At 39.7% G+C, this 21,095-nt stretch overlaps 1 long non-coding RNA gene across 2 annotated transcripts; it reads left to right on the top strand.

Moving 5' to 3' along the window:
- The first annotated feature begins 107 nt into the window (after window positions 1-107).
- On the top strand, window positions 108-1,306 carry LOC121049077. Of its 2 annotated transcripts, none has more exons than XR_005799276.1 (4): window positions 108-363; window positions 556-679; window positions 897-1,008; window positions 1,135-1,306. It is a non-coding gene; the product is annotated as an uncharacterized LOC121049077 (long non-coding RNA). The 2 variants fall into 2 exon arrangements; XR_005799277.1 differs by having other exon boundaries at window positions 897-1,013.
- The last annotated feature ends 19,789 nt before the right edge of the window (window positions 1,307-21,095 follow it).

Below are 21,095 nucleotides of genomic sequence, written 5' to 3'. Positions count from 1 at the left end.
TGTATTTTCAAGTTTGGTAATTGAATGGATAGAGTATTGTTCTGTTGCAGTTTCTAGGTATATATTGAGTCATTGATTACCAAATTTTCACCATGGGGGGAGCTCGTTCTAGGAAGAGAAACCATCGAGATGATGAAGATAGTTTTCGTAGAGGGATTTCCAGAAGGATACATTGAATGAGGAGGAAAAAAGGAGGGGGTTTCTCGGATACATTGATCTATAAATCTGGAAGAAGAAGAGGTGGAGAAGAAGACCCAGCAGCAACAATAACCACAACAACAAGGAGGTTACTAGGAACAGCAACAGAAGAAGATCATCGTCCAAATCCTCTGCTCCTCTGCTCGAGTTGGTCTGTTTGTCGAGGTCTTTTCCTTATTCCTATAATTCATCATTAATTTCTGCTACGTCTCTATTTGGTTTCCTAGGATAAATAAACAGCTTAAAGAATGTTTATAGAACTGGGTAAACATTGATTTCAATTTGAGGTTTTAGATTGAGATAAAGTTTTGATTTTTTGTTGTTGTTCTGAAGCTGATTTTGGTTTTTGAGTTGCAGGGAGGAATCCAAGTTCTAATAATAACCAATCTTGGTCGAAATCTACAAGGGATTCTAAAAGTGGGTCTTGAAGAAAATCGATGTCAATGCTATAGGATATCGTTACTGTTTTGTTGAACTTCAGGTGTGTTTTGTTGGGTCAAAGATTATTCTTTTATTATGAGCTGAAATTGCAGTTCATTTTCTAATGTATACCTTGTAATGTTTGTATGCATTACATAGATCATCTGTATGCATTAATAAGATTGATTATCTATTCACTAGGTATTTACATAGATCATCTAACTGGCCACCTCTAATTCTTTATCTAACTTTTTTTATTTTTTTCTTTGCAAGAACAGAAGTTGGAGAAACTTCAGGAAGAGGATCTTGTTGAAAGGTCGTTCAAGAAGAAACAAATCAAGATCAGGTTTCCTGAATGGGGAAGAAGTGGGAGATTTGCTCCATTTGGAGGTAAGGTGGGTTTACATATTTTGTTCACAAGTAAAAGTGCTACAAGCCATTTTTTTTTCACCTTAAAAAGATCTATTCATCTGCAAATTGTGTGTATTAATTGCAACCATATCTGTGGTCTACCAGGTGTTGTTTAGCAGAGCAAATCTCACAATTGAAAAAGGAGAGAAACTGGCCATTATTGGCCCAAATGGATGTGGCAAGAGTACTTTGCTGAAACTAATAATGGGTTTACAAAAGCCAATAGCAGGTGAAGTTCTGCTTGGGGAGCATAATGTCCTAACAAACTTTTTTGAGCAGAATCAGGTGTGTACTGCCATTACTATTTGCTACTTTGAAATAACTAATAGCATGGAGTTTCTTCTTAGTAAAAGAGGAACCGGATCTGTAAATTTCCTTGTCAGAATATATTGTTGGTTGACTTAGCTTTTATGGGATTCACGTAACATGCTTTGTTCAGAATTTTATGTTCAAAACTACTAATGTTGACTCCATATCTAGTTCAGTGATTTTAATTTATAGAGGATCTTTTGTGTTAACTGTAAGTTTTTGAGTCCTAAGCATGGTAATTTTATTTAACCATTCATATGATTCTCAGTGGCATGCATTCGCTTCTCATGTTTAGGTACAAAAATCTGGCAGTTAGTTAGTTTGGTATGAAAATCTGGCAGGTACAAAAATCTGGCAGAGAAAATATAGTCACTTGACTCAACTTCTCATAACTTTGTTATTATGTTCATGCCTCATTCATCAAATGATTAAGTAAACCCTTTGATATATTAAATCAATTCAGTGGGAGAGGAGAGGCAGCAGCCAACCCAAGCAGATATTGATCAAGTGCGAAATGAGTGGGGGAAGTTTGTTGTCAACACATATGTGCATGAACCTTGAAGTAGCGCGCTTGTTGCTGGTACAATTTTGATATGGAAAGCATCTTTTTTGTGCTTCTCTGCTGGTACATTATCATGCACCATGTGGCATGTTTTGGAATAATACATATATATGTATCAGCTTTTTGATGTCCCAAGTAGATGGGCATGCACTAGAATGCTTTTCTTATTTGGAATGTTGGCTTCAATGATTAGTGGTTTGCAAAGTTTATATTTGATGGTTGGCAATGTTTATATTTGATGAACTACTGTTCATTTGGTAAATGGACCAAATGAATGTACAATTTAATTCAGGAATGGGATGTTCAAATAATCAGACAACAGAATAGAGATATAATGACAACTGGCCGTTGTCTGAATGGCCAAAATTGGGACAAACACACTGCAATCGTTCATATCACACATCAGTTTTTAACAAATCAGTCTCTTCTAATTTATACTCACACAACAGAAGCAATTGAACTCTGTTGTCCAAAAACTAAATCAGACAACAGTTGCAATTGAACTCCATTGTCCCAAATGTTGATCATACAACAGATATAGTCTAAGCACTGAAGTTTGAGGATCAATCAGACAACACAAAAAATAAAAGTATGTTGTCTAATATGCTTAACATACAACAGCTTGAAACCAAGCACTGTTGTCTGAAGGCAGCGCTTCAACTGCTGAGCAGCTGCGCAGCTGCGCATGGCATCTGCCGAGCCATCTGTCGAGCCATCACACAACAGTTATAACACATACCCGTTGCCTGTTTGCTTATCAGACAACTGTGTTCCACCGTTGTCTGAATTTTCAACAGACAACGGCTCGCTCTACAATGGTGGCACTCCAAATCAGACAACAGTTTCTGTCTGTCGTCTGATAAGGATTTTGGCATAGTGAGAGTTCTACAACTTTTTGACTGAATTTCAAAAGGCATCTAGGTAATGCATTTTTTCTCTACAATTCTGTCTTGAAAGCTTATTTGAATAATATATATATATATGTATAAAATAAATAAATCTGTAAAAAAAGCCATAAGCCAACTTTTTGGACATGCTCAATAAATATTGCTAATACCTTTTATAAAAGCAACATCTGATAAAACCATTGGGTTAGGGGGAACAAAGAGACATTTTGCAAATATCTTTTAGGAGTTATCCATTTGAATTTGCTTGGTAAAAGATCAAGTAATACAAGAAAGAAAAGTACATGAGTGCCACCATCCTCAGCATCAGTACTTGTTGCTTTCAAATTTGTTACAAAGGGTAGCATTCTCATTTTGTTATCAATTAGATTACATTTGTTAGGCGAGGTATTTTTTTTTGTTCATTATCATATTTGATTCTGGGAACTTGTAGAGGACCAGAGGTTGATGTAGGAGAACACAATTAAGCATTGTGGGTTTGTTAGTAATGGTGTTCATAGTGACTATTCTGATACCTAGAATTCTAAATAGGCAATGAAGCTGAAATAATTTCACTAGGACTTTTGGATGAGGCCTTTGGGCTGTTAGAAATCATAGTGGGAATTCAAAATAGGCAACATGCTGGAGAGATCTAGGGTATATTTTGGTTTCTGAATCTGAAAATAATTTCACTAGCACTTTTCAATGAGGCCTTGGGCCGTTAGAAATCATAGTGTTTTGGCAGTTGTTATTATAATATAGATGGAATTTTGTATGCTGTTATTGAGCCATTGTTATTACATTGACATATAATATCCTGCTTTTTAATGGTCCAAAGTCTGATGTCAAAATATATATTCATTGTGATATTGTACTCGATGCAGAATCTCTTGATGTACTTGAGAATTGAGTTTTGGAATTGTTTGGTAACATCATAAAAGGTCCCCATGTAAATCTGGAATTCAAGGCAGAAGGTCCATTTTGGAAAGCTGGAAAACTTTATAGGCTAGAGGCTGTGAAAGATGTTCAGTGGGAGAGGAGAGGCAGCAGCCAATACACCCAAGCGGATATTGATCAAGTGCGAAATAAGTGGGGGAAGTTTGTTGTCAACACATGAGCACGAGTCATGAAGTAGCGCGCTTGTTGCTGGTATATTTTAGATAAGGAAAGCATATTTTTTGTGCTTCTCTGCTGGTACATTGTCATGCACCATGTGTGGCATGGTTTGGAACAATATATATATATATATATATATATGTGTATCAGTTTTTTGATGTCTCAAGTAGATGGGCATGCACTAGAATGCTTTTCTTGTGTAAAATGTTGGCTTCAATGATTGGGAAATGCACCTCTTTTGCTTTTGAAGTTTAAAGTATTGGTTATATGAATCATTTGATGGTTTGCTATGTTTGTATTTGATAGAGTACTGTTCATTTGGTAAATGGACCAAATGAATGCACAATGTAATTCAGGAATGAGATGTTCAAATGATCACACAACAGATTAGATATAATGATCATTGCATGTTGTCTGAATGGCCAAAAATGGGACAAAAACACATTGTAATCAATCATATCACACATCGGTTTTTAACGAATCAGTGTCTTCTGATTTTTACTCAAACAACAGAATTAATTGAACTCTGTTGTCCTAAAGTTAATCACACAACAGATATAGTCCAAGAACTGGAGTTTGAAGATCAATCAGACAACAGACAAAATAAAAAAATGTTCTCTGATATGCTTAACATACAACAGCTTAAAACTGGCACTGTTGTCTGAAGACAGCGCCTCAACTGTTACGCAGCTGCGCTTCGCATCTGCCGAGCTATCACACAACAATTATAACACAAACTTGTTGTCTGTATGTTTATCACACAACTGTGTTCCACCGTTGTCTGATTTTTCATCAGACAATGGCTCACTCTACAACGGTGGGACTCCAAATCCCACATCGGTTTTCTGCCGTTGTCTGATACGATTTTTGGTGTAGTGTGCGTTAGCTATGGGTGAAGTTACAAAAGCAGATATTGAAGCTCTTACAGTAGCATTTACCACTGCCTTCAACTCTATGAGTACTCAGATTGGAGAAATTTGTGGAATGTTTGGAGAGAGGAACGACAACAACAATAATCGGAATAGAGGCGGGGAAGGAGGCCAGCGAGTTAGGGTTCCACATGGTGAAGTTATTGATAACAATTCAGAATCCGATTCTGAAGAGGAAATTGTGCAACTTGAAAAACAAGGACAAGCTGACCAGGATTACAAAGTCAAGGCTGAAATTCCTTTCGTTTCGGGCAACTTGGGTGTGGAAGATTATCTAGATTGGCAACTTTAGGTGGATAGATTCTTTGAAATTACGGAGGTGCCTGAAGGCAAGCAGGTTAACCATGTTGCCTGGCGGTTGAAGAGTACTGCTGTAGTTTGGTGGGATAAATTACAGAATACTCGAAAGAAGCAATGGAAGCAAGGGGTTAAAACATGGTGAAGAATGAAACAACTTTTGATGGAGAGATTCTTGCCGGATGATTATGAGTAGATTTTGTACAGGTTGTATATTGATTGTGTCCAAGGCACTAGGTCTGTGGCTGAGTATACTGCTGAGTTCTTACGCTATTCAGAGCGTAATGAACTAGGAGAAACTGAAAGTCAGAAGGTGGCTCGCTATATTAGTAGGCTGAACAAATGCATTCAGGAGAAAATTGGGTTGCAAACTGTATGGACTGTGACAGAAGCTTCAAGCCTAGCATTGAAAGTAGAATTATTAGAGAAGCCTTCACGAACTTCTTCCTTCCAGAGGTATACCTATCAAAGGAGCACAACGTTGGTAAACTCCTCAGCAGGCAAGGGAAAAGCCATACAGCAAAATACAGAGGGTGCTCCTAGGGTTTCCAATCCTCCTTTTAAATGGGCTAGCAGTTCTAGTGGTGCTCAAAATAGGGTCCTAAATTAGAAGCCAAATAGCCCTTATGCAAGGCCTACAACAAAACTCTGCTATAGATGCAACAAGCCTGGACATAGGTCTAATGTGTGTCCTGAGAGGAGACAATCTGCCCTTATAGATGATTATGATGAAGATGAAGAAGAAGTTGAAAGAGGTGGTGAATATGAAGGGGTTGAGTTTGTGGTGGAGGAGTCTCCTGAGAAGGTTAATATTGTGTTGCAGAGGATCTTATTATCTCCTAAGGAAGATGGGCAGCGGCGCAATATTTTCATATCACTTTGTTTCATTAATAACAAAGTGTGCAATCTAATTGTGGATAATGGAAGCTGCGAAAATTTTGTAGCCAAAAAATTGGTGGAATATTTGCAGTTACCTACACAGCCTCATGAAGCGCCTTATTCTTTGGGATGTGTCAAGAAAGGTCCACAAGTTCGAGTTGCTGAGTCCTGCAAAGTACCAGTATCCATTGGTAAGCATTATAAAGATGGAGTTCTGTGTGATATTATTGATATGGATGCTTGTCATATTTTATTTGGGTGACCTTGGCAATATGATGTGGATGTGACGTACAAAGGTAGAGATAATGTGATGATGTTTATGCGGAATAGTCATAAAATTGCCATGGCTCCTGTTTCTCAATTTGAGAAATCAGGTGTAAAGAAAGGAGAGAGTTTTCTGACCTTGTCTAGAAGTGAATTCGAGATGGAGGAAACCTTTAAAGAAGCTGAAGTTATTTGTCCAGTGGTGATTAAAGGGCTGTTGACTGCAGAAAAGGAAGATATAGTAATCCCTAAGGAAGTACAGAATATGTTGAGAGTTTGAGGAGTTGATCTCGGATGAGCTGCCCAATGAGTTACCACCTATGAGGGACATTCAGCATCAGATTGATATGGTTCCTGGAGCTAGTTTGCCAAATCTGCCTCATTACCGCATGAGTCCTAAAGAGAACTAGATTTGAGGAAGCAGATTGAAGACTTGCTGAAGAAAGGTTTCATTTGTGAAAGTATGAGTCCTTGTGCAGTTCCAGTCCTCCTTGTTTCTAAGAAGGGTAATCAATGGTGGATGTGTGTTGATAGTAGGACTATAAATAAGGTCACTCAGAAGTACAGGTTTCCTATTCCTAATTTGGAGGACATGCTTGATGAGCTGGAGGGTTCCAAGGTGTTTACAAAGATAGATCTTCGAAGTGGCTACCACCAAATTCGAATAAAGCGAGGGGATGAGTGGAATACAGCCTTTAAGAGCAAGGATGGGATATATGAGTGGATGGTGATGCCATTCGGGTTGTCTAATGCACCCAGCACCTTTATGAGGCTTATGAACCGGGCACTTCATCCTTTTATTGGTTCTTTTGTCGTGGTATATTTTGATGATATATTGATATATAGCAGGACCAAAGAAGAACATCTTATACATTTGAGGCAGGTTCTGGGAGTTTTACAGGAAAATAAACTATACATTAACTTGAAAAAGTGTACTTTCTGCACCAGCAAGCTGTTGTTTCTGGGTTTTGTGGTTGGAGAAGAAGGCATTCAGGTTGATGAAGAGAAGATAAGAGCTATAAGAGAATGGCCAACTCCAAAAACAGTTTCTGAGTGCGGAGGTTCCATGGTTTGGCTACTTTTTACAGGAGATTTGTAAGAAATTTCAGTACCATTACTGCTCCTCTTATTGAATGTTTGAAGAAAGGAAAGTTCTAGTGGGGAGAAGAACAAAAAAGAGCTTTGCTTTAATTAAGGAGAAACTTTTTATTGCACCAGTTCTTGCTCTTCTCAATTTTGACAAGGTGTTTGAGGTTGAATGTGATGCTAGTGGCGTAGGAGTAGGTGCTGTGTTGTCATAAGAAAAGAGGCCAGTAGCATTCTTTAGTGAAAAGTTGAGTGAAGCTCGTCAAAAGTGGAGTGTACTTATGAACAAGAATTTTATGCAGTGTTCCGGGCATTGAAGCAATGGGAGCATTACCTTATTCAGAGAGAGTTTGTATTGTTCATTGATCATCAAGCCTTGAAGTACCTTAGTAGTCAGAAAACTGTAAACAAGATGCATGCAAGATGGGTGAGTTTTCTGCAGAAATTTCCTTTTGTGATTCAACATAAATCTGGTACTCTTAATAGGGTGGCAGATGCTTTGAGTAGGAGAGCTTCCTTGCTGGTCACTCTAGCTCAGGAGGTTGTGGGCTTTGATCTCTTGAAGGACTTATACGAGGAAGATGTTGATTTTAAGGAGATTTGGGCCAAGTGTAGTAGTAATCATGCAGTTGCAGATTTCCATGTGAGTGATGGGTATTTATTCAAAGGCAATCAGCTTTGTATTCCTAGTTCATCATTGAGGGAGAAACTAATCAGAGATCTACATGGAGGGGGTTTGAGTGGACAGTTGGGCCGAGATAAAACTATTGCTAGCCTTGAGGAGAGGTATTTTTGGCCACAGCTGAAGAAGGATGTAGGAGCTATTGTGAGGAAGTGCTACACCTGCCAAGTTTCTAAGAGCCAGTCCCAAAATACAGGTCTTTATTTACCTTTACCTATTCCTAAAGATATTTGGCAGGATCTTGCTATGGACTTTGTGTTGGGATTACCCCCGTACCCAAAGGGGTGTGGATTATGTGTTTGTGGTAGTTGACAAGTTCTCCAAGATGGCGCACTTTATAGCTTGTAAGAAGACTGCTGATGCTTCCAATATAGCTAAACTATTTTTCAGGGAGGTGGTTCATTTGCATAGAGTGCCAAAGTCCATTACTTCTGATAGAGACACGAAGTTCCTTAGTCATTTTTGGATTACGTTGTGGAGAATGTTTGGAACAGCTTTGAATCGTAGCAGAACAGCTCATCCTCAAACTGATGGGCAGACAGAGGTTACTAATAGAACTTTGGGTAACATGGTTCAGAGTATTTGTGGAGATAGGCCCAAACAGTGGGATTATGCTTTGCCACAGGTGGAGTTTGCTTATAAAAGTGTTATGCATAGTGTAACAGGGAAGTCACCATTCTCATTAGCTTATACTGCTGTTCCTTGACATGTGGTTGATTTAGTGAAGCTTCCTAAAGTTCCTGGTGTTAATGTTGCTACTGAAGGCATGGCTAAGGATGTGCAGGCTGTTAGAGAAGAAGTTAAGACCAAGTTGGAAGAAACTAATGCTAAGTATAAAGCTGCAGCTAACAAGCATCGAAGAGTTAAAGTGTTCCAAGAAGGTAATGACGTGATGGTGTTTCTAAGGAAGGAGAGATTTCCTATTGGTACCTACAACAAGCTGAAGCCAAGAAAATATGGTCCTTTTAAGGTGCTAAGGAAGATCAACGACAATGCCTATGTTGTTGCACTTCCTGATTCCATGGGCATTTCTAACACCTTTAGTGTGGCTGATCTGAATGAGTTTCATGAAGATGAGGTTCTTTATCCTGAAGAGAACTAGGGATCGAGTTCTTCGGAGGTGGAGGAGACTGATGTAGAACGAATGACAGTCCAAATTGAAGAACAGTTCGATCGTGCAAAAGGAGGAAAACCCAAGTTACTATTGTAACTTTTGCATTCGGTGTCCGATTTGATCGTGCCATAGCTTTTCGGAAAGGGAATCGCTCCAGGAACAAAACTCGTCGCTATGCCATGACGTGTGGGCTTTTTCAGGCTTTCGGGGTCGTTTAGGGCCTCAAATCTGCAATTTACTGTTTTTCAGAATTTTCAGTTTCCTAGTTTGTTTTGGGTTTATTTTATTTTTACCCGTGGGCTTTAGAGTTTCATTGTTAGTCACCCTAGGATTTCTTTTCTCATATATAAGCAACTTTAAACAGCTGCAAAACCTATCTTTTATCATATTATCAATCAAATAGAGATTTATCTCTTTTATCTCTGGTGGATTCCAGAACCTTTGTTCTAGGTTTATTGCTTGTAAACCTTAGGTGATCTTTCTGACTGCGTCACTGAGATAATATTCTTTTATGTCCGTAGCTTTGCTTTAAGTTGGTCTTTCTTTTCTTTTTTGTGTACAGGTTACAGAAAAGAAACGAAGACAAAGAAAAAAACAAGGGTGAGGCTTCAATCATTTTGCTTGATGTGATTGGTACTTTGCATGGTTTGCTTTGGAAGTGGTGGTTTATCATATTGGATAGGAGACAAAAGGCTGGGAGGCTATTTAGTCGTGGTTGGTATTTCTTTTTTTCAAAGAGGGTGAATGTGGAGAGTGATCGGAACTCGGCCATTCATGACCCAATGTTCCAATGCTGGAATTCGCAGAGCCAGGATTAAGATGTCAGCCATTCATGAACGACCATGTTAGTCTTAATACAGGAGAAGATCCCAATGGAGTCTGGCAGTTCATGAACGACCATAGTTGTCTTCAAAAGGATATGGGTTGTTCATGAACAACCCTCCTTTTGTTTGAAGCAAACTTTTTAGTTCTCTATCAAAGAAGACAAGAATAGCATGACGTCGTGTATACCTGAGCTTCTCCCCTGCAGCTTGGATTGTCATCACTCTTTATCTCGACAGAACTTCAACAATTAATTGCTGCTTCTTTTTTCACCCTCTGTTTCGGCAAAGCTTTAGCTCTTGCTTGTTGATTTTTTCCTCCCTCTCTGTATTTCTGCTCTATGCGTCTTTGTCTTTATATAATTAGGATAGTTGCTCATCAGATAACTCTATCTTCCCGCAAGACTTGTAATCTTGAAATTTGAATGACAAACTTTGAATTTTGGATAACAAGCTTATCTTGTATTTTGACCAGCATCAAACCCGTATTTGCTTCACATTTGAAGCTAGTAAACTTTGACTATCAGCATATCTCCCTTGCTTAATTGTCAAAGTTAGCTTTAAATGGCCTAATTTCTATTTGACATAGTCAAGGCTATAAGAACCTGTACAAGCTTATCCATGTGGGAGATTTGAATGTAATTCATTGCCAGTGTATTATTTTTTTTCGGTCTTGCAACAGGTTGTACAATTGTGCACCAATATTTGTTGTGATGGGCTCCCACTTTTCCAATTTAAAAGACCATCATCATGTAACGTGATTTTTTTTTCGGTTTCAACAGTAGTATGTTGGAGATATTGGCATGGATGAATGAGATGATTAGGATGATTGTGTTGACTATTTTATCCCTGCAAATATGTGCCACATCAGCTAATTTAACGAAAAACTAGACGGAAGTACCAAATGGGGTAACGGAGGAATAGTCGAGGTACCACAAGATTCTCTAAACGTTTGTGGGTAACAAAAATTGCATTTTGTGATTATTTAGGTACCATTTGTGGATTTTACCCTTTCAACCAATTAGAATAAAGCTTTTTTTTTCTTTTTCTTTAAGAAGAGTTATGGCAAAAAACCAGGAGCGATCGAGGACAACTCTTTCATAGCTAGCTGATGACAAAAAAACGATGGGGATACTGAAAGCCTAGAATAAACGACACCAAATAATTCTATTGAGAGAAGCATGGCCGAAATTCATAATTTCATCTGCTATATGAAAAAATAGTCTCTCATAAAACATTCTTGAAGGAAATAAAGAGAAATAAAGTACTTAGAGTATCTTTAGCAGACTCTCTATTTCGGCTCCTTAGCTATTTTGGACAGTGTGTTTAGCTTTTTATCTATTTTAGTTGCTACATGAGACTCCTAAGTGGCTCTCTATTATAACTTTTAGCTATCTCACTCCTAAATATAGAGAGCGAGATGATGCTCTTTATAATTTAAAACATTCATTTTAAGTTATTTTATGTAATTTATAAATACATTTAAGGAAAATTTTCAGTTTAATACCCTGTGGTTTGCACTCAACATCCTATCAGTCCTTCCCCTTTCAATTTGATCATCAACACCCCTGTACTTTCAATTTCGAACAGCCGTGTACAAATTTTCTGTACTGTCAAATTTGAACGTTTACTTTGATGGAGGGGCCCACTTAAAGGGCTAAATTTGTCATTTCACACGATTTTCCTAAAAAAACATAAAATTAAAAAAAACTAACTAATCGAAGGACCAATACCCAATCCCAACCCATCTCCGATTCCACTCTCTCTGACCTCCAAACCCTCTTCGACACCAATGACCCCGACCCCATGGACCGCTTCTCCGATGAGCTCGCTGCCAAGTCCCTCTCCCTATCCAATCTGGTCCACTCGATCACTAGCTCCATGGATTTTTGACAGGACCCGCCCCGGATTTCACCCTGAAATCAAAAGTGGCATTGCGAGGCCTACCTTAGAAGAAATTCTACCAAAAATTTGGCAGAACTTCCCCTAAAAATGGACTACCCAAAACCTGTACTAAGACATTTACAGTCCTAAAGCATCCATCCTTATTCTCCTGGAGCCACCATGCTCCCCAAATCTCAACATCTCCCATTTCACTAGTACAAATCTCAATCTAATAACATTCATCCCACAGATTATCAGAGCAATTCTAATATAAAAGGTAAACAAGGAAAACATGGATTAAATAGATACGCGGAAGCTGTGCTGTTGGCTATGCCTCAACTCCATGTACGCCCAACCCCAACTAATCTAGCCTGCAAACTGGGCATTTGAAACCGAAGGGCTCAGGGGAAAGTAATTTAAAAACACGTTAGTGTGAGTGGACAAAAATAAATAATCAAGATAATTTAAATAAAGCAAACTTGAATACTTTCCCACGTATTTAAACTTATAAAACCTTGATGCATGCAACGTTTATAAAACATATTTCTTTGAACTCAAAATCTCGTGAAATCATATCAACCCCGCTGGTTAAGAGAAAATCGGACTAGCCCCGCTAGTCAAGTAATAATAGGATATGGGGAAGAAATATCACCATACGGGTAAAGGAGCCCCTTAGGCTCTACCCTCGACTGCCACTCACACATAGATTGTGTGAGGAGGAGAACTAATAACCTCGACTACCACTCACGTGAGGAGGAGAATCCTCGACTGCCACTCACAAACACAAAGTAAGTGAGGAGGAGACACTAACCGAACGACCCGAGTATGGTGAGGAAAAACAATCGAAAACTAGTAAATCCATAAATCCATAAAACTTCCCCAATATCTCACGAGAAAAAAAGTATATTCCAATGACGTGGCCTTGCACGCCAAAATATTCTCGAAGTCATTAACAAATAGGCGAGAAATAATAAATATAAACAATTCCCCTGAAAATCTCATTTCCGATAATATTCCAGAAATCTACAAAAATTGACGAATAAAATATAATACTAAATTTCGGAAATCACCTCGAAAAGTAGCTCGCCGAAAGTCAACATGAATCATAAACCAAAAATGATAATCGAGATAAATCATAATCTTCGTAAATCAACAATGCAAGAAAATCCATAAGATATCTCAAAATCAATTTCCCAAAAGTAAATTATAGCAAAATGATAAAATGATAAGCAAATAAGTAAATCAGTATTTCAGGAAAATAATCGCATGCATCAATTCTTAAAAACAAAAGTCCACTCACAGTACTATTTAGGCAACCACGCATACGGATTTCATCGTCAAGCGGTAACTCGATATAGCGGCCTGTACACAATTATATTCCACGATTAACAATTCGGCAATTAAATACAATTCCAAAATCAATCCTCTTAAATCAACATCTCCATTTCCTTCTCCGATTCAACCCAAACTTTACCACTAACACCATTTCATTAATTTACAACTTCTAGAGCAAATTCGAAAGAAATCCGACGGTCGGATTCTCGTAAATCAATAACCAAAACTCTAAATTTTCAAAAAATCATAATCCATTAAAAACTCCTCCAATCTTCACCAAAATCACATTCATAAGCTCTATACCAAATATAGGATTTTACTAGCTAAAAATAGAAGTTAAATCATTGTTCTACGCGCTGCCACGCTCCTCCCACAGTGGCGGCGAGTGGGCCCAACACGCCGCTGGCCACTAAATTTTGGCAGCAGCTCCATCTCAACCTCCGAAACACTTCTCTCAACTACTGCCAAGCCAGAAAACAACTAGAACTGCCTCAACAATTATGAACACAGTAAACCCAGATTATGAACAGTGAGATAAATATTCAAACCTTTGATTCTTCCTCCACGCTTCAAATCGCTGCCAAATACTTGGAGAGAATCATCTACGTCTCAAGACGCTTCCAATGGACTAAGGTTTATCGCCGGAGGTGGCCGGAATCAGGAGATATCGTCGTTGACTCAAAACTGCTACAGTGACCGTCCTCTTCTTCTCATTGCTATACCTTCCATAATTCAAATTAAGCTACCAAACAAACCCATAAATGAAGAGAAGGAAGAGAGCTTTCCAACAATAGCTTATGCGTCAAAATTCGTCGCCGGATGAAGGAGTTATAGCTGGAAGAAGGTGAAGAGGTCGGAGAGGGAGAGAGAATCGGGGAGAGAGTATTTATAGAAAATTACTATAAACAGTAACTTTAGTATTTTGGCCATAAATTTAGCATACGAACTCCAATTTTAACGTACAACATATTCACATGTTCGGTTTAACATCTCCTACAACTTTCATCAAGAAAATTTTCTCAAATTTTGACCCAAACAAAAAGTCATCTTTTAGGGCCCCCTAAAAGGTAGAAACGAAGCCGAAAGTAATAATAAATGTCATTTACCATCCGAAAGACTATTAAACCAGTAACTTGCGATCTGGGACGTAACAATTTTGGCCCAGTCCATTTCACCATCTCCGCCCCATCGCATTAGCCGCCCTCATTCTCCACTCTTGTCCTCTTCTCCTTCATCGCAATCTCTTTATCCTTCTCGTCATCATCTATAATGGCCACCATACTTGATTACTTAACAACGAACATCTCGAGCTCAAAATCTCTTCATCAGGCCACACTGCTGCTGAGCCCAACCTGCTTGTTCCTCCACCTACACGTAAAGTGTTTCAAAGATATTCGTACCAACGGTTATCATGTAGAAACCCACTGTGAGAATGGAACCGAATACCTTTATATTACCTCTAATGAATGTGGAAGGAAATGTATTTTAGAGAAACTAATAAGTCAATCTAGTGGAGTGTACCTCACTACTATTCGGATGATTGAATCATATGCTGTCACCAACAATGAAATGTGGGACACTGACTCATACATGCTTTGGCATGACTGCCTAGAGCACCCTGGTCGTGACATGATGATCCGTATTTTAAAGAACTCACACAGACATCCCTTCTTTCGAGTGAAATATAAAATGGGGCAAAAATCCGCCACACTGCAAGGTGTCGGTCCTAGTACTGCTCAAATGCAGCCATTGCCTTCTGAAGTACCAAAAGCACTAACTCCCTCCCATTATGCCTCATTGAATATTTTTAAGGCACATCACTTGGTTTACAGGGCTTGCTCTTTAGCAAAAACAGGATCGAGACCTTCCTATGCTAAAGATACAAAACAAAACATTCCATTCTTATAAAGGATACAATGAGAAATCTGTGGACCTATCCATCCAGAATGTGGACTATTCAAATACTTTATGGTTCTGGTGGATGCTTTGATACGCTAGTCACATGTCGCATTTTTGTCCACAAGAAATGCTGCATTTGCAAAACTCCTAGCACATATTATACGTTTAAGGGCTCACCACCCTGATTACCCTATCAAGTCTATAAGGCTTGATAACGCTGGAGAGTTTACATCAAAAGCATTTGATGATTATTGCATACCTATTGGAATCGATGTAGAGCATCCTGTACCCCATGTGCATACACAAAATGGTCTTGCAGAAGCCACCATCAAAAGGCTACAGATGGTGGCTAGGGCACTGGTTATGCTCTCCAACCTGCCTATATCTGCTTGGGGTTATGCAATATTGCACGCATCATTACTTATTTATTTCAGACTCACTGCTAGCCAACCATTTTCTGCGTACCAGTTGGTAACTGGATATGAGCTTGACATTTCACACTTACGCATATTTGGTTGCGCAGTATATGTGCCTATTGCATCCCCACAGGGCACAAAAATGGGTCCTTAGAGACGAGTAGGTATTTATGTTGGATACAAATCTCCAACCATTATCCGCTATTTGGAACCCTTGACAGACAATCACTTTACCGCTAGATTTGCGGATTGTCACTTTGATGAGACAGTCTTCCCTTCGTTAGGGGGAGATAGGAAAAGGATTTTCAAAGGGAACGACAGAAATTATCGTGGTTTGTCCCCACTCTATCTCATTTTGATCCCCGCACTTCACAATGTGAAAGTGAAGTGAAAAGAATAATCGATCTTCAGAAAAAAGCAGATTCGATGCCTGATGCGTTTATTGATATCGCAAAAGTGACGACATCACATATACTAGCTGTAAATGGTATCAAGAACATTTTCTGATACCTAAAAGGAACCATTAACTTGGGACTGTTCTTTCCCTAAAAAGAGAGAAAAGGGACCGCAGATGGAACTACAATCCCTAAAGGAAATGTTGATGGCGAAAGCGCCACTCACTACACCGAAACCCCAAATGATGTTTTGGTTGGTTTTGCTGATGGTGGGTACCTCTCTGACCCACATAAAGGTCGTTCCCAAACTGGCCAGTTATGTATTTACTATTGGGAACACGGCGATATCTTGGAGTTCAACCAAACAAACCCTTGTGGCTACCTCCTCGAACCACTCAGAGATCATTACTCTACATGAGACGGTTCGTGAGTGTATATGGTTAAGAGCTATCATTACACATATTCGAGGGACTGGTGGTTTGAGTTCTACCACGGAAGGGCCTATTTTCATTTATGAAGACAATGCAGCTTGCATTGAACAGATGAAGCGAGGTTAATTATATCAAGGGTGATAATACAAAACATATATCGCCAAAATTTTTCTACAATAAGCAACAACAGGCTCTCCTCAAAATTCAAGTGAATCAAGTAAAGTCTGAGGAGAATGTGGCAGATTTGCTTACCAAATCATTGCCTAAGGCCATATTTGAGAAACATGTGAAAAACATAGGAATGCGAAGGCTTTCCAATCTCTCTTGATTAATGTAAGGATTAGGGGGAGGTGTAGACGTCAGGGGGAGTCTAACACACACATGTCATTCTCAAATGTAAAAGGTGCATTGTGCTTTTTTCCTTCGACTAAGGTGTAATTTTTGTCCCACAGGGTTTTTATTGTTACTTGGCAAGGTTTTTAATGAGGCAACAATTCATGCACCATTTCGTCTTTGACTTGGCACAAGGGGGAGTGTTAAAGGAAAAACACATTATGTGCATTCGTCAAGTAACTGATGAAGAGGGAATTAAGGAATTGCAATCACAGCTCAAACAACATTTACTATCAATTGTAAATTGATGTTTCCGTTGTAATTCTATCCCTATATAAAGAGACTATGAAATGAAATGAATAGACAATTCCTATTTTACTTTTACATATTGATCCTTTTTTTTTTTTTAATAAAGGTTTTTGGGTACACGGTGTGTGTCTTCATGTACCGCTGAGATTGTATGGTTTTGAGTGATAAATAACTGACCCTACACATAAATAGCTGAGATTGCATATTTGTTGTATGTGGACTTGCACACTGAGAATTTTGGCTATTAAAGCTGTCACATAAAATTTAAACACCTGAGTCATTTGTAGAAAAAACTCCAAACAGAACAGAGCAGCCCGGTGTAGCGTGGAGTAAAGCAGCGTGGAAGTGTTGAGTTAGAAATAGGAGCGAGATAAATGGAAGAGATACAGAAGAAGTTGGCGCTGCTGGACTATCCCAGAGGCCAGAGCCAATGCATCCGCTCAGTCTCTCCTCTTCGCCGGCATGGAATGCTACGCTCTTTTTGAGTGGCTCTTCTTCCGGTACACGTTCATTTCTTCTTCTTCTTCTTCTTCTTCTCTCCTCTTCCTCGGCATGGAACGCTACGCTCTTTTTGAGTGGCTCTTCTTTCGATACACGTACATTTCTTCTTCTTCTTTTTCTTCTTCTTCTTCTTCTATCCTCTTCGCCGGCATGGAACACTATGCTCTTTTTGAGTGGCTCTTCTTCCGGTACACGTACATTTCTTGTTCTTCTTTTTCTTGTTCTTCTTCTTCTTCTTCTTCTCTCCTCTTCAATGGCATGGAACGCTACGCTCTTTTTGAGTGGCTCTTCTTCCGGTACACATACATTTCTTCTTCTTCTTCTTCTTCTCTCATCTTCGCCGGCATGGAACACTACGCTCTTTTTGAGTGGCTTTTCTTCCGGTACACGTACAGTTCTTCTTCTTATTCTTCTTCTCTCCTCTTCGCCAGCATGGAACGCTATGCTCTTTTTGAGTGGCTCTTCTTCCGGTACACGTACATTTCTTCTTCTTCTTCTTCTCTCCTCTTCGCCGGCATGGAACGCTACGCTCTTTTTGAGTGGCTCTTCTTCCGGTACACGTACATTTCTTCTTCTTCTTCTTCTTCTTCTCTCCTCTTCGCCGGCATGGAACGCTACGCTCTTTTTGAGTGGCTTTTCTTCCGGTACATGTACATTTCTTCTTCTTCTTCTTCTTCTTTTTCTCTCCTCTTCGCCGGCATGGAACGCTACGCTCTTTTTGTGTGGCTCTTCTTCCGGCACACGTACATTTCTTCTTCTTCTTCTTCTCTCCTCTTCGCCGACATGGAGCTCTTTTTCAGTGGCTCTTCTTCCGGTACACATACATTTCTTCTTCTTCTTCTTCTTCTTTGGGTGCCCTGATCTGGTACATTTCTAAAGCTTATTAGGTGGCAAGTCACCCCTCTCTCAACGAACTCTTCAAGGTGATGAAGAGACCGCCCGCATTCAGTGTAAGTATATTGTATTACATTGTAAGAATAATGGCTTGATTTAAGAATATATCACCATATAGAGATGTTATTCTCATACCGAGACTTTCTCTCCCCTATCTCGCTTGCTTTGCTAGGGTTAGGATTTGGAGTTTTTTTAGTTGTACGGCGTCCCGCTTCATGGCAGCGACTATTGCTTCCATGACGGCCAGGCTAGCGGCCAAATTGTCGCTCAGAGAGGGTGAGGAATCGGTTGACCTGGGAAACATTAGGGTTCCGGGGAAGGAGTTTCTTGCTCGTCGCTTCTACTTGGTGGGGAAACTTAACACTTGTAGGGCGGTGGTTTTGGATTCTTTCCGGAGTGCAGTGCGGTCAATGTGGCTACTGACTGGGACCGTGGAGGTCCAACCACGCGGGGATTGTTTTCTGTTTACGTTCACTCTTGAACGTGATGTTGCACGGGCCGGTGAAGAAGGGTGGCCCTTGGAGTTTTCAGCGTGCTATGATTTTGTTGAATGATTACGATGGCTTTTCGGCGATTGATGAAGTGAAGCTTGACTTTGTTTTGATCTAGGTTGGGATTCATGGTCTTCCACCAGGTATCTTGATGGAACCCACTGTCCGTCTGGTGGGAGGAACGATCGGTAAGGTATTGGAGGTGGATCAATAGGCTATCAGGCATGGTGATGCTCGGGTTCAGATTACTTTGGTCATCAATAACCCGGTGCGCTTGGATCGTCGTGTTAGATTTCGCCTACTGACGTTCTCACTTTAAGGTTTCAGTATGAGCGGCTTTTAGGGAGGTGCAAACTGTGTGCTTTCTTGAATCATAGAGGATAGAGGTGTCCAAGGGAGGATGTGGCGGAGACCGACACTGTGGTGGAAGATGGTTCGCAACAGGCTCCAGGGCCGGCTCTCCCAGGGCTCATGTTTAGGGCTAATTCCCAGCCCTCTCTTTCCTTACCTTCGACTTTCAGGGTTCCTAATTTATTGAAGAAGAAACAACTGCAGATTCGTCCTCTCCCGAAGGTGGAATCTTCGCCTTGGACTAAAGGCACCTCTGCTCTTGTCCCTGTGGTTGGGATGCATCGCCCTAGGGAGGAGGAGGATGCAGATGTTGGTAAACGAGCTAAACATAGTTTAGCTCTGGTTCCAGGCACTCTGCAACTAGAAAACCTAGGGCTGGAATTCTCCTCTGATGGTTTGGTGGAGGTGAAGGTGACGTCGTCTCCCATGGTGTACAAGAAGAAGGGCAGGCCTTGAGGACATAGTAACAAGGTTAAGACGGCGGTGTCTCTGTGTGGTGGTTATGGGTCCATGGTCTCTACTTAGGATGGTCCTAGCAGTGTGCATGGATGGCTTGAAGGAGCGACAGCTCCGCCTAATTCCCGGGCTGATTACGAGAGGATCCCCTATGCCTACTAGGTGTGATGGTGCTTGTTTGTTTTGGGCGGCGTACGCCAGAAGGGTCTTAGGCATCAACTGAATCAAGGAGGTGTCACACTTTGGTAGTTGTAGGGTTATTGCTTTTTAGGTTTCTTTTGCTTTTGCTGGTAGTTTTCTCTGGTTTGAACTTTAGTTTTTTGGATTTCCTTTTGGTTGTTGAGTTCTTGATGAGCTTGCATTGTAATATGAAGGGTATTTGTACCCTTCATGCTTGACCGAGTGAGGTCGTTATGATTTTCATCAATGGATTAGTCTTCCGTTGCCAAATGTGTATAGCTCTTCTATAAATGCATGTCGATTTATTTCATCCACAATAATTGTGCATTCTTTTCTAACTTTGGATACTCGTCAACTTTTTAATTAGGTGGTTTTGGTCCTAGGAGAGGCCAAGTAATCATATCTAACTTCATTGATTCACCTTTCTTTCTCTCAGATGGCTCTCATGTTTGGCGGAGTTAGGTAGTTTATGGTCCTATTACAACTAATAAATCTGAAATTAGTGCAAATAGAGGTTCCTCTCATGGTCCTTATCACTTTCAGTATGTTAGCTATGGTATAGGAATTGAATCAAATGGATCTATCTTAACGGAAAACTATGTCGGAGCATCAACCAATGATCATCGATCTAGTTCTCGCAGTTTAGAAAAGAAAAGAATGAAGCTTTTGGCCTCGCTCATCGAATGTTATCTGTTCTAGAGCAAAGTACAAATGCAAGTTGTGCAATAAAGAATTCCTCAAGTATTCCTCCTATGAAGAGCATATGTGTTATCATGTAAGGGTAGAAAAAGTGGAGGAGTTAACCAATCAAAAGATAGCTCACACATAACTCCTTAGGATTGAGAAATGTTTGGAGGGTACTCCCTTGCGGAGAGAATTCTAGAGAGGATATCTATCACATATAGTATTTGGGGAGTAAAATTTTTCCCCTAAAGAACATTGAGGATATGAGAGCCCTCCACTATCTTTAGCAGACCCACAAGAATTGCAGTTATTCTAAATGGATGTTGTGTATGTGTGTTTTTATTTATTTTTATATATTTAACATGTTTCATAAGAAGAATCAAAGAAGTGAGCGGATTAATTCAATGGACATGTGTTTAGCATTCACTTGTCTATCTTTAAATTTAATGTAAGATTAGTGTCAACATCTATTGTTGTCTTTCCGCACTAGAGCATCCCTTTTTTCTTCTTCTCTTCTTCTATCAACACGATGCTCAAGTTCCAAACTGAGACATAATCGTGTTC

The sequence above is a fragment of the Rosa chinensis genome, chromosome 5 (assembly GCF_002994745.2).
Source record: "Rosa chinensis cultivar Old Blush chromosome 5, RchiOBHm-V2, whole genome shotgun sequence".
In the NCBI taxonomy this organism is placed as follows: domain Eukaryota; kingdom Viridiplantae; phylum Streptophyta; class Magnoliopsida; order Rosales; family Rosaceae; genus Rosa; species Rosa chinensis.
Note: the sequence above shows the minus strand (reverse complement) of the source record. Positions and strands in the feature narration are given on the sequence as shown.